This window comes from Physcomitrium patens, chromosome 13, assembly GCF_059467195.1.
Source record: "Physcomitrium patens ecotype Gransden chromosome 13, ASM5946719v1, whole genome shotgun sequence".
NCBI classification, from domain to species: Eukaryota; Viridiplantae; Streptophyta; class Bryopsida; order Funariales; family Funariaceae; genus Physcomitrium; species Physcomitrium patens.
Genome location: NC_143422.1, coordinates 9,686,208 through 9,700,560, shown reverse-complemented (window position 1 = coordinate 9,700,560; position 14,353 = coordinate 9,686,208). Strand labels below are relative to the sequence as shown.

Sequence of the window (14,353 nt, the reverse complement as noted above, 5' to 3'; positions counted from 1 at the left end):
AAAACTCCTTGTCATTGACCTTTTGGACTTCTTTAGCCATTACCCATTCTAGAACAACTATGGTCTTCTGTTTCTATGGACTTCATCACGGATCTTCCAATCTCAATTTTTTATGATTCTATATTCGTGATAGTAGATCGTTTTACCAAGATGGCACATATTTTACCATGTACAAAATCTATCACATGTGAAGAAAAAACTAACCTTTTTCTTGACAATATCTATCGCTATCATGGATTACCTAAGGATATTATATCGGATAGGAAAACTCAATTTGTATCAAGATTTGGCAGTCTCTTTTCAAGATTCTAAAAGTGGATATAAAACTATCTTCAACATTCCATCCTCAAACTGATGGACAAACGGAGCGTGTTAATCAAGTTTTGGAACAATATTTAAGATGTACCATCAACTACCAACAAGATGAATGGACAACTCTTTTGCCATTGGCAGAGTTTGCTTACAATAATACAGTATATTCTTCTACAAAACAAATACTTTTCTTTGCTAATTATGGTTATCATCCACGACTTGATACTTTTGACTTTTTAAAAGTTGATAATCCTGCTACGAAAGATTTGGCGACTCATTTGTCAGAGCTACATGCAACGATGAAGTCGCAGTTAAAAGAGGCTCAAGAACAACAAAAGATCAATGCGGATGTCTATCAAAAGGAACAACCACCATTCCACTTGGGTGATAAGGTATGGCTACTTCGTCGTAATATCAAGACCACTCATCTTTGTGACTAGTTGGACTATCGAAGGCTTGGACCATTTTCTATTTCTACACAAATCAATCCAGTTGTATATCATTTACATCTACCGGAGTCAATGAAAATCCATCTAGTATTCCACGTGTCTCTTCTTAAACTGTACAAGACAATGAACATACCAAGAAGACGACAAGCTCTACTTCCTCCTATAGAAGTAAACAATAATGAAGAGTTTGAAGAAGAAGAAGTCTTAGATTCAAGGCGGCGACGAAATAAATTAGAATATCTTGTCCATTGGTGCGGATATGATATTAGTGAATGCACATGGGAGCCAGTAAGAATCTTGTAAATGCAGCAAAGGTGATGGAAGCTTTTCATTGACGATATCCATCAAAATCAAAATGAAAACCTTCTTTATAAAAGAAACAACATCTAAGCAAGATAACATTCTACTTTCAATCCTTGTTTGTAGCTTCTTTGTAGTTGTGACGCTCAGAAGATGGAGAACCAATAAGCAATGGATTCGACTCAAGAACCTTCATTTGCTGACCTGTCGGATAAGACATTATGATTGTCACAACCTTCAAGATGATGCAATTGAGATGAAGATCTTCAAGAATGACATGTTCTTCCTCGAATAGATGACGAGATACAACGCGTTTAGTATCACAACTTGGGAAGGAACTCCCAATGTTTAGTGATTTTGCTAGAGGTAGAAACAACTTCTGATGGTGTTCCAAATATCCTATTCGAAGGAAGTTATGAAGGCCTCAACAATGATCAAATAACTGGGTAGTCTTCCCGCCTTGGTATGGGACACTATCGATGGTTGAGAGGCCCTATCAATCATCTTCGAAGAGAACAAAGATCAAAGTATGTGGCGATCACAATTCGTCGCATCATAGATTTCTTCAACATGTGATGACCGCTCCTTGTGGAACTCGTCCCTAGAAGGGTGGATAATGTCACGGACATACTCATAATTACATATATAAATATGTAGAAGTAAATAAAAGTAGGTAAAAGTAAGTTAATTCTATAGTATTTGATATGGAAGCTTCCTAAAAGCTTCATAGATGCTGCTTTGACTTCATAGGTATCTTTAATTGTCTTTTTGGATTAGAAACGAGATCAACAAGTTGGCCATGTGCCACATATGTTGTTAGCTTGAAGACCAAGCTAATTATGTGGCCCGCACGTGGAAAAACTTGCCTTGTAAGTCAAGGTATGTGTCTTACAAAGTCAACACATATTAGAGGTCCTATAGAACGTTGCCACGTAGCCACTAGTTAGATAGTATATATAGAGACAAGAGTGAAGCCTTCTTCACTGTTGTCAACTCCTTTCTTGCTTCTAGTCTAGTTTCAAGGATCTTTAGTTTCTTTGTCTTTTGACAATAGACATTCCAGTTTCTCTTTCAATATACATACTTGTTTATTTATATTTTGTTATCTTTTTTTGAGTGAAGGCACACTTGACTGAATTATTTTTTCATCGAGTTCTTGTCCTTGACAATTTGTAGTTAATTGATAGATTAGAAACTTCATTAATAAATTGACTGCATGATACATATATTAATTACTTGTAGAACAAGCTAATTATGTGGTGCACATTTAGATAACTTACTTTGCAAGTTAAGTCATGTATCTAACAAAGTCAACATAAGTTGGAATTCTCATAGAATATTGTCATGTAGCTATGAGTTAGAGAATATATATAGATATAAGAATGAAGTCTTCTTCACTCTTATTAATGCTTTTTTAGTCCTTAGTTTTGTTTCAAAACTTTCTAGTCTTCTTATCTTTAGCAATAGCCATTCTAATTCAATATATCACCATCTTTGACTGATTTTTTAGTCTTTTTAAGTGACAAAAGAGTATATTGAGCTTTTTTTTCTTTGAGATTCATGTCCTTAGTACATGGATTACGTTCAACTATTATATATGCTATTAAATTCTAAAAATTTACTTGAAATTAATTTTAATATAGAGTAAAAAATGATATCAAAGATTTATTGCTCAAGCTATTGCATGCCATAATCAGCTTTTTAAAAGATGTTAAGAAAAAAGATTTGATTAAAAAAGAATAAATTAAGTCATAACACCAATCTTTAAGTTTTCAAAAATTTACTCATCTAAGCTAAAATCTATACAAATTGATACAATATATTTTATATCTCTCATTGAGGAAGAAAAGATTTGATGTTGTTAAGAAGTTTTGTACTTATATTGTAAAGAACCTAAATACATTTCTTAGCATTTTTTTAAAGAAGCAATGTAATTATAAAATAAAAAGCATCATTGCCAAAGAAGACAATATGTCAAAAAATGAGTTTGTCTATTTCTAAAAGAAATTGTACAACTTGAACCTTGTGCAACATCTACTAAAGGTCATATTCTTTCTTCATCTATCATCTTGATTTATAATAGATGTTTATTTAGGACCAAAAAATATCAAAGCTCATACTAAGATTATCAAGATATTTTTGAGAAAAATAATACAAATATTTTGCCAAAATATTATTTATATGATTGTTCAATTGATCTTTAAGAAATAATTTAATCATCATTTAAATCAATCTATAGCTTATTATAAAACAAGTTGGTTGCACTCAAGAAATACATTAAAAAAAAACTTAACTAATAATTTCATGATGTTATTTTAAATCTCTAAGAAAAGTTCATATTTTATTTGTAAAGAAAAAAGAAAAAGTACTATGGATATATTTAGATTATTAAAGACTCAATAAGTTCACTATCAAGAATATGTATTCTTTATTTTTTATTTTAAATTTTTTTAATGAATTTAATCAAAAAAAGATCTATAAGAAGTATAAAACTTGGTATGCATCAAAGAAAGAGATGAACAAAAGATTTCATTTTAAACTAAATATGGATATTTTGAATATAATGTCATTCCTTTTAGACTCACAAATGTATAAATTATTTTTCAAAATTTAATAAATGATGTTTTTGAAAGTTTCTGAATGGTTTAGCTAGATGATGTTTTAGTTTATTCTAAATATATAAAAAATATAAACTTTATGTTTGATATATATTATAAAAATTAAGAGATGAAAGACTATGTGCCAAGGTGGATAAGTATGTATTTTATACAATTCAACTTAAATTCTTAGAATATATTATTTTAAATGATGGCCTTATGATAGATTTTTAAAAAGTTCAAATTATCATGGATTGAAAGGTTCTAAGAATAATAAGAAATGTTTAATGTTTTTAAAAATTTGCTAGTTATTATTGAATTTTCATCAAGAATTCTTTTCAAGTTGTAGCTCTATTTATATATTTTACTTGTAAAGACAAATTTGAGTGGAATAAAAAAGCAAAAGTAATATTTAAAGCTTTCAAAATAGCTTTTATTTCTACACCAATTTTGTATCATGCCAACTTTTTTAAGACATTTTTTAAAATAACAAATACATTGAACTTTTCTTTGAGCATAATATTATCATAAATAGAAGTAAATAATAAAGTTCATCTAATAGATTTTTATTTAAATTTTTTTTTAGTAATTGAAATAAATTACAAGATCTACAACAAAGATTTTTTTTGTAATTTTGGATTTATTTTAAGAATGACACTATTATTTAGAAATTACTTTTAGTCTAATCTTTCTTTATATAAATTACATGAATTTCAAGGATTTCATATCAAGACGTGTCCTAAATTGTTATTAAATTTGCTAGAACATGTTATTGTTAAGATTTGAATTTAAATTATTTATTAATTAGAAAAATAATTAGATTTGTTAAAGATCTTTTTGAGATGTTCTTATCTTGGACCTAAAGAGAAACAAATGAAGATTTTGATAAAAAATAAAATATTTTTTTTAAAGCCATAATAATTTTATCTTTAAGCAATTAAATCAACATTAATTATTGATTCAATTTTTTTAAGTAAGTTCAATTAAGTATGTCTTCTAATCTTTTTCTTATTGATATTAAGAATAATTTATCTAAATCTTATCATACTTCCAAGTTTGAATTTAAAAATAACTTAATCTATTACAAGAATTGCTTATATATTCCAAAAGTGAAGCATAATTATTTTCTCATTAAGCTTTTCACGACTTTCCAATTGCAAGATAATTTAAATACAACAAGTCCTTAAAATTAATATCAAGAGATGTTTGGTGGCTTCAAATATAGAAGTCAGTTAAAAAATTTATATAATCATATGAAATTTATTCAAGTTTAAAAACTTCTTATTATTGATTTTATGAACTTCTTTAGCTATTACCTATACTAAAACAACCATGGTCTTTATTTATATGGATTTCATTATGGATTATCTAATTTCAAGTTTTTGTGACTCTAAATTTGTAATAGTAGATTATTTCATCAAGATGGTATATTTTGTACTATGTATAAAATCTATCACAAGTGAAGAAATAATTAAATTGTTTTTGATAATATTTATCTCTATCATGGATTTCTTAGGCATATTATATTAAATATAGGGAATTAATTTTTATTTAGGTTTTAAAGAATCTTTTTTAAATTATTGAAGATAGTTATAAAATAATTTTTGGCTTTTTATCTTTAAATTGATGGACAAAAAAATTGAATAAATTAAGTTTTATAGCAATATTTAAGATATAGCATTAGCTATCATCAATCTGATTAGATAACTTTTTTGCAATTGATAGATTTTTTTAAAAATGATATAATTTATTCTTTTATTTAATAAATATATTTTTTACTAATTATGACTATTATCAATAACTTGATACTTATGATTTCATAAAAGTTGCTACTTTTAAACAAAAGATTTGGTGCATTGTGTATTAGAGCTGCATGTAATAATAAAAAAATAATTAAAGAGAGCTTAAGAAGAATAAAAGATTAATGCAAATTTACTTTTTAAGAAATAACCACAATTCTAAGTGGGCAACAAGGTATGATTATTTCACCGTAATATCAAGACCATTTGGCTTTGTGACAAATTGAATTATTATAGACTTCAACCATTTTTTATTTGTAAACAAATTAATCCAATTGTTTATTGATCATATCTATTAAAATCTATAAAAATTTATTCTATGTTCCATATCTCTCTTCTTAAGCTATATAAGACAATGGATATAATATAAAGATGACTAATGTCACTTTTTTATATAAAAGTAAACAATAATTAAGAGTTTGAAGGTGAAGAAATTTTAGACTTAAGCCATGTAAAAATAGATTGAAATATCTTATACATTGGTACAAATATAATATTAGTGAATGCATATAGAAATTATCTAGAAATCTTGAAAATACAAAAAATAAGATTGATGCTATTCATTGATAATATCTATCAAAATCAAGATAAAAAATTAAACAATTATTGCTATTAAAAAAAAAGGTTTAATGAAGATCACATCCTATCTTCTATCTTTGTTTAAATTTTTTATATATTTATAATACTGAAAAGATAGAGAATCAACAATAATAAAATTTAATTCAATAGCTATTATTTGCTAAGTTATTGGATGATGCATTGAAATTGTCACAATCTCCAAGAAATCATAATAGAAGATTATTAAAAATAATATATTTTTTTTCTAAAAAAATGGTGAGATACAATGTCTTTGGTATCACATCTTTAGAATAGATTTGTGATGCTTAATAATAAGTTATAATTATAGGTAAAAATCATCTAGTAGTATTGTAAATATTTTATTTAAAAGAAGTTATAAATACCTTAACAATGATCAAATATTAAGGTGGTCTTCTGCCCTAATATGAGATATTATTAATGGTTGAAAATACCTATTAACTACTTTAGAAGGAAATAAATATCATAATATATAAAAAATATAATTTATTATATTTTAGATTTTTAATACCTCTAATAACCAATCTTTATAGAATTTTTTAGAAAAGGGAATAATATCACAAATACATTTAAATTCATAAATAAGAAATATTAAGTAGAAAGTAAATATAGGTAGATTTGATAATATCTTATAGAAACCTTCTTAGAAGCTCTATAGACACAAGTTTGATTTTATATGTATTTATAGTTGATTGATAGGTTAAAAATTTGGCCAATAAGTTGGCCATGTATCACACATGTTAGCAACTTGTGGTATAAGTTTGTCATATGGCACACATATAAGAAACTTGTCTTGTAAGTTAGACATGTATTTGAGGTTCTATAGAATGTCACCACGGAACTCTTAGTTAAATAATAAATATGGAGGCAAAAGTGAAGACTTCTTCTCTCTTATTAATGCTTTTATTATTATTAATCTTATTTCTAGTGACTCTACTCCTCTTGTCTTTAATAATGACCAATTTAATTTTAATGCTATATTACTTTTGAATGATACAAGAATGTATTGAAGTATTTATTGTTTATAATTCATGTCCTTGAAAATTAATTTAATATATTTATTGGCCTTATTATCTAATTTTTTACTATTTATAATAGGAATATAATTTTATTTGTGAAATATATTAATAAATAATAACAAAATTGTTAAAAATATAGTTTAAATTTATTTAAATATAAAGATATTAAAATTATTATTTCTATTATTTAAATATATATTATAATTAAGATGAATTAATAAATTACAAAAGTCTTATTAGAAGAAAAATTATGAGAATAAAATCATAATAAGTCTTGAATACAATTATCTTAGTTAAAATAATAATATTATTCAATATTAATATTTAATTATTGAAACCAATTTCTATATTAGACTTTAATGTATATATGTATTATTTAAAAAAAACTATAAATATTATTTTGTAATTAAAAAAATTATGAAAAAGAACCTTGTGACTTTTTAGTCATTTATGTAGAAAATAAAAATTTTAGTTGATTTAAATTAATTTTATTACTATAAAAAATCAAAAAGGTATGAATGAAGATCAAATTTTTTATCAATATTAAAAAATATTAAAAAATATAAATTTTATTTAGAATTTATATAGAATTTATTCAAAAAATTTAAGGAAGTTTTAGAGCAATTTTAAAGACTTTGGTGAAAATAAGTTTTATCACTTTAGAAGGCCATTATGAAGAAATGGATTAAGATTTGAAGTCTCTATATTATTCTTGGAAAAAATGGGTATTTTTTGAACACCATAATGAAATTAAAAATGAAAAAATATTAGTTTTTATAGTAAGAAATAGGAAAAAATAGCAACTAATATATTCTTTATAAGAAGAGAAGAGTAGAAGTTCCATGTAGACTGTAGCACCTTGGATGTAGATAGGAGTATAAGACCAAGGCATTGTGGCTTTTCTAAGAAACTCTTTGATACTACTTGTGAATCTTAGTGAGGCTCAAATTCTTAATCTATTATGAAAATTATCCTTAAAACAAAATTTATTTATTTAATTTTTTAGTTATTTATTTGTTATTTTTAAATCTTTATAACTTAATCATAATAATTTAAATTTATATGTTTATTATTTCATTAGAAAGATAATAATAATTATTATTTCAAAAATATATTTTTTATTTTTTATTAGATGGAAATTTAGTATAAAAAACTATGATTAAGTTTTATAGTATGTTATTATTTGATTACATTTATTTATTTATTTTGGATTTATTCTTCTTTTTTTCTTCTTATTTACTTATTTCATTTCATATTACCAATTACAAGCGACTCTTAATTAAGGCCATCTAATAAGTTGGATTAAAGAATGAATTTTTATCTTTACACTTTTTATTATGTTCTGATATCTATAAAGATGATGATGGAAAAATAAAAATAAGTTTTTATAAAAACAATTATTGATAATTTTAAATCAAAGAAATTATATATAAGCATATTTATTTTTATCATTCTATAAATATAAAGAATTTGTAAACTATAAGACTTTTATAATAGATACATTATTTTTTATATTATAGAGTTGATCAATATTAAATATCAAATATTATAAAGAGAAAAAATTGTGATAGAAGTTGTTTATAATTTGGCATTTTTATTGCAATGAAAAATAAAATAATGAAATAATATATATCTATATATATATACATATATATATATATATATATATATATATATATGATCTATTGTTAATCTGATTAATTAAGAACTTGTTAAAGTTATGATATTTTGAATGTTATATAATCTCTATAAATAATTATTCTATTATATTTATATCAATAAATTGTATTATCTTAATTTTTTTATATTTTTTTCAAAAAAAATATGTTTAAAATTTTAAAAAATTTAGTAGAATATGAACTTCATGTCTTTAATTTCGACCAAATTTTAATTTTGTACTCACTATCAATATTGTAAATAGTAATATTTGTTAGAATTTTAAATTTGTTCAAACTTAATATGTATATATATATATATAAAATAAAAGTACTACAAGTTTTATCTATAGTTTTAAATTCATAAGTTTTTTTATTTTAAATTTTATTGTCAATAGTTTATGAATTTTTTAAAATAAAATAAAAGATATGACTTGTTACAAAATGAAATAAATTCTTTTATAGGATTTTATGGCATCTAATTGATTAGTTTTTGAAGTTACCAATTTGTAAAAGTAAGTTCATTTTATTTTTTATAACTCAATCCAAAACCCTTTATTGTGCTTTTTGAAGTGTTTACAATTCTTATTGATAAGCAATAAATTTAACTTCTATAAATTTAAACCTTACAAATTCAAATATCTATAGTATAGCTACTTTTAATGTATTTAAAAAAATTATCCTCTATTGTTTTTTGAATTTTTTGTCATTATCTTAAATCTTATTATGATTCCTATACAAAATTTTGATATTCTATTAAGTTCCCTTAGTTGTAAATGAAAGTTTTATTTTTCATTTTTTATTATGAGATTACTTACAAATACATTCAGTGGTTATTTAAGTCCAACCTGACTAAAAATGGTTTTAATTTAATTATGTCATAGATTCATTGTTTTGTACAAACTTAAGTTAGTTTGTACACTATTTTTTCTTGAATCTGCTTCTCTCTCTTCTTTAATTTGAAAAGTATTATTTCAAAGATTTTTAGTAGTAAAAATGAGTCTACTCCTGAGTTATAACACCAATATTTAATCATATCAATTAAACTTAGCATTCATATTTTATCTTTTCTGTTAATTTTTTTCCAGATTTAGATCTCAGTACATTTATAACACAAGAGACTAAATTTTATTATTTTTGAAATAAGAAATATGTATATTGAATTTTAAATATTTTTAAATTATTATTTTTCTTTACTTTTGCAAAGTATTATTTGATCTCTTTGTAAATGACAATCTTATCAAACTTTTGTTTTGCTTTAGGTTTGTTGTTAAGTATTAATTTTTTTAGTTATATTAAAGTGATTTTTTAAATAATATTATCACTATGTTATTCCACTCATATATATATATATATATATATATATATTAGACACATCACTTATCTGCACATTTTTTTCTTCAATAAATAGATTTAGTAACTAGAAATAATATCTTAAATAAAATTTGAACTCAGGTGGTATTTCCATCGTACAAAGATTTTTGAAAACAGCACAGTGTAATTTCAAACAACCTTTATAAGTTATGGCATGATATTTGGATGTAAGATATGCTAGGATTGTACAATTGATTATGTTTAACAAGAAAAATTTAGTACATTTGATATGTTTGTATTTATTTATTAGTTTATTAAATTTAAATAAATTTTCTTTCATTAAGAATTTTTTACTTGATTTGATTTTATATAATCATTACATTATATAATAAAAAAGAAAAAAAATGAAACGGAATTTTATAATTAATTTTTATAAAAAATTATACAGAAATTAGTAAATTCAATGCAAAATAAAAATGCTATTCCATGCATTATTCGTCTAAATATAAATTCACAAAGAAATGAGAATAGGATTTTGTATATAATAATCGAATTGATTTATTGAATTTCTTATTGTAAAAAACTTTGTATCAAATCTTTCAAATACATATTATTAAAATAAGAAAAAGAGAATTATATATAATATCGAAAAATTAAAAATTAAAATCTAATAGAGAGTCATAAAACAACTCAGCATACAATTTTGTAACATAGTTAATCAATTGCAAACTCAATTTTCGTCCACACCTTTTTTTTTTTTTTTTTTTTTTTTTTTCTTTTTCTTTTGATGCAATACGTTTTATATGCATAGATTACAAAAGATAACCCAAATATTTGGCTATTATTTAAAGATTTTGGTCAAGTAATCTATGTAATTTCTTTTAAATTTATACAATTTTGTAAAGAACAGCACTTTTATAAAAATGCAAATCATGAATACATATTCAGATTCCTACCATGATTTGATGTTGGATTAAAAAAATTCATAAAAAGAATGAAGTGAACTTAGTTTGTCCCGAAAAATTATTGTTATTGTTGTTATTATTATTATTATTATTATTGACAATAAAAAAATATAAACATTAATTGCATCTTCAATAGAAATTATTACGGTAACAAGTTAAGATATCATTATAATCTGATAAGATTTTAATGAAGAGATTTGGTAGGTTCAATTTTCCTGGATAATGTATACATACACATGTATAGTCTAAAAGTATTTGTGCTAAAATTTGAATTTAAAATAATAAATTTAAAATAATCAAGATAAAAATCAATTATGAATTTTTGAATATATATGTACATGCATGTAAAGTAACATTTGGTTTTTAAAAATAATTGATGCTAGTACATTATTTAAGAATGTTCTAATTACAAAAGAAAAACATTGGGACGGGCTTACTTAGAGTTTCATATTTCTTGCATGAACATTAATAGTTTTTTTCAGCAAAATTTATGGTTTCACAAATTGGAAGTCTTTAATTGGTTCACCTATTTCTCATGTTTTTTCCTATATATATACATATATACATAATTTATTATTCACATTTTCAGACTTAAGATTATATCCAAAATGTTACAAAATAAGTAAAAAATAATTAATACAAACACTGATTGATTCACTTGACTAGAAACAAAGTTTTTGGAAAATGATTAAACAAATAATGAAAAAATATGTGTATAGTAGCTCAACTAATTCCACTTCAAGTAAAATGGGAAACATTTTGAAATAAAAACTTCAATGTGTGTGTGTGTATATATATATATATATATACACGCATATTCACTGGGGTCAATGGGGGCTAACGTTGCATACAAAGTATATATATATATATATATATATATATGTTTTGACACACACACACACACACACATTTATTGAATTATTGAAGGCAATGTCGAAACAAAATTTGATCAACATTATTAGATGTGCATGCAACAAACTGAGAGAACAGCCCAATACCAATCCCAGCAGTCACAAGAGCCCGAGAAAGGAAACCCCCACTCCATAACAAAACAGAGACAAGTTCTTCAGAAAGACAAACATTCACACATTTCCACTGGTTTCCTTTCCAGTGCAAACAAAGAAAATTAGAGACCAGATTCCTTCATAAACAGAGAAACAGAGGATAACCTGAAACAGTGATTAAACAGCGCAAATGAGGGCCTGCAACGGATCTTACAAGTCAACAGTGAAGATATTTGTCATAAGATTGAGTGACCAGCCATTGATTATGAATGCAATGCAAGAGATAGTTGCAGGAACAGTAGTCACAGGAACAGCAACACACGAGATCATGCCCGCCGAGGCACTGCAAAAACCCTGCGACTCCGTGCGAGCCCCTCCAGAGTCTCAAGCAAATAACTCAAAATCATGAGGCGCAGCGGCAACGCTAAACTCCTTTACGTTGGGTTGTGTCCAGCTCTCTCGAGTCCTGCCACTTCTGAGCTTCGCCCTGCAAAATACTGCTGCTCAACGCCGCATTTGAAGGACTGGCATGCTGCCCGCATCCACCCTTGGTTTTGGTTTTTGTTCCCCTCGGGAGCAACGCCGGGTGCTGCAGTGGCGATGCTCAAGCGGCTGTCCTTCCAGCTTCAGTCCTGTTCCAAACCAGTCCAAGTTCAGGGAATGCTTTAATGTGTTGTTTGTGGATTCGAGGTATAGGTTCGAGGTTGGCGTTGCTGGTACTTGTGTAGCTTGAATGCCGTGGCGAGTGTTCGCTTATGCTGTGTTGTGTGGTTTGCCCCCTGAAACTGACCTTTCTTTTGCTCTTGTTTCAAACTGCTTCGCCATCTTCTGCCTTGGAATGAGGTTTAGATAGTAATCTCATAGATGACTTTCTCTTTTGCAGAGTTTGGTCACTATTTTCTTATCAAATGCAAGTTTAGAATAATCCCCAAAAATCTTGATATGCTTCAGAGCTGTGACTGTGCGGCAGTGTTTTCATTGTCTCCGCGAGGGCCGTTGTCTTTGCTGCGGAGCTCATTCATATTGGTTGCCAATGTGAGTGGACCTGGTCGGAGTGCCTAGAGACTTGGCTAGTTATGTTCTGACTTGAACTTTGTGTGAACCTGGTGGGTTTTTACTCCCAAGCATATGTTTTATGTGGCAGGTCCTCCACGAAGGACGGTTGTCGAAGTGGAAGTTTTTTCTTGGCTTTGCTGATTAGAAAAGATAGACTCTGATGGCAGTTTTCGCACCACTGATGCTATTGCACAATTGTCAAATTTGAAGATACTCAACAATTGGGCGTATTTTGGTGACCACTGTAAACTCTTCGCTTCTGAAGGGGATATCATCAGACATTTTAAACTGACAGCATTGAATGATGAGAGTTAGTCTTGTGTCGTGTGCCTTAAGTGTGCATGCAACTTCTACTATTCATTGAATATTGAAAAATGAATCAGTAGATTTTTAATTGTAGTTATGTCTAACAATAACTCGGCACGAAGGATTCCATTGTTCGTGATGTAACGAACTGACCACGTAATCATCTTCTTCGCACAGCAATAATGTTCCCACAAGTAGGCTAAGTGATAGTGATGCTTTGGCAGCCGAATTGCATATGCCTTTTCAATGAATCTTCCCTGCCCCATTTCTCAAAGATTCAATGCTCCCCAATCCAAATACCATCTTCAGCTTCGTTTGTGTCTGGCAGAGGAAGCTGGTTCCAACTGTGACCTTTGCTTTCTTCAATCTATAATTCCTCGAGAGGGAGATAAATAAATAGTAAATACAGACACACACACACCCACACACACACACACACACACATATATGTATATATATATATATATATATATATCTATATATGTGTGTGTGTGTGTATATTTGTATGTATATTTATATTTACACATTCTAAAGGACTTCCACATTCAAGAATTGAAGTTTTAAGATATCTAATGTTCACGAATAATGTAATCAGGGAAAACTGAATGTCCTTGCGAATTTAACTCATGTACCTAGCTTTGTCCATGGTGTCCAACGAAGCCCCTCGAATACTTGAGTAGGATCTACGGTCGTGCGGAAGAAGATTGTGGCCAGCAGGTGTACTGCAGTTCACGTCTTCTCTGAGCAGGTGGTCGCAGGGTTGGATCTCGTTGCGATTCGAGATCTAGTCTGGCGGACCGTAATTAAAACGTGTGTGATCTGTGCACAGCATTATGACCGATCATCACAACACCGTATTCGATTATTATGTTGCACCCCAAAGTGGAGATGGGTTGCAAGAAGGGGGGGATTTAGGACTCCACAATGCCAAAGCAAGGATGAAAACACTGTACCAGTTGCTCATTCCGCACACAACCCTG

At 26.9% G+C, this 14,353-nt stretch overlaps 1 long non-coding RNA gene across 2 annotated transcripts; it reads left to right on the top strand.

The window, feature by feature from the left end:
* The first annotated feature begins 12,292 nt into the window (after positions 1 to 12,292).
* LOC149987935 (uncharacterized) lies at positions 12,293 to 13,556 on the top strand. Of its 2 annotated transcripts, none has more exons than XR_016506053.1 (2): positions 12,293 to 12,701; positions 13,156 to 13,556. It is a non-coding gene; the product is annotated as an uncharacterized LOC149987935 (long non-coding RNA). The 2 variants fall into 2 exon arrangements; XR_016506052.1 differs by having other exon boundaries at positions 12,293 to 13,046.
* The last annotated feature ends 797 nt before the right edge of the window (positions 13,557 to 14,353 follow it).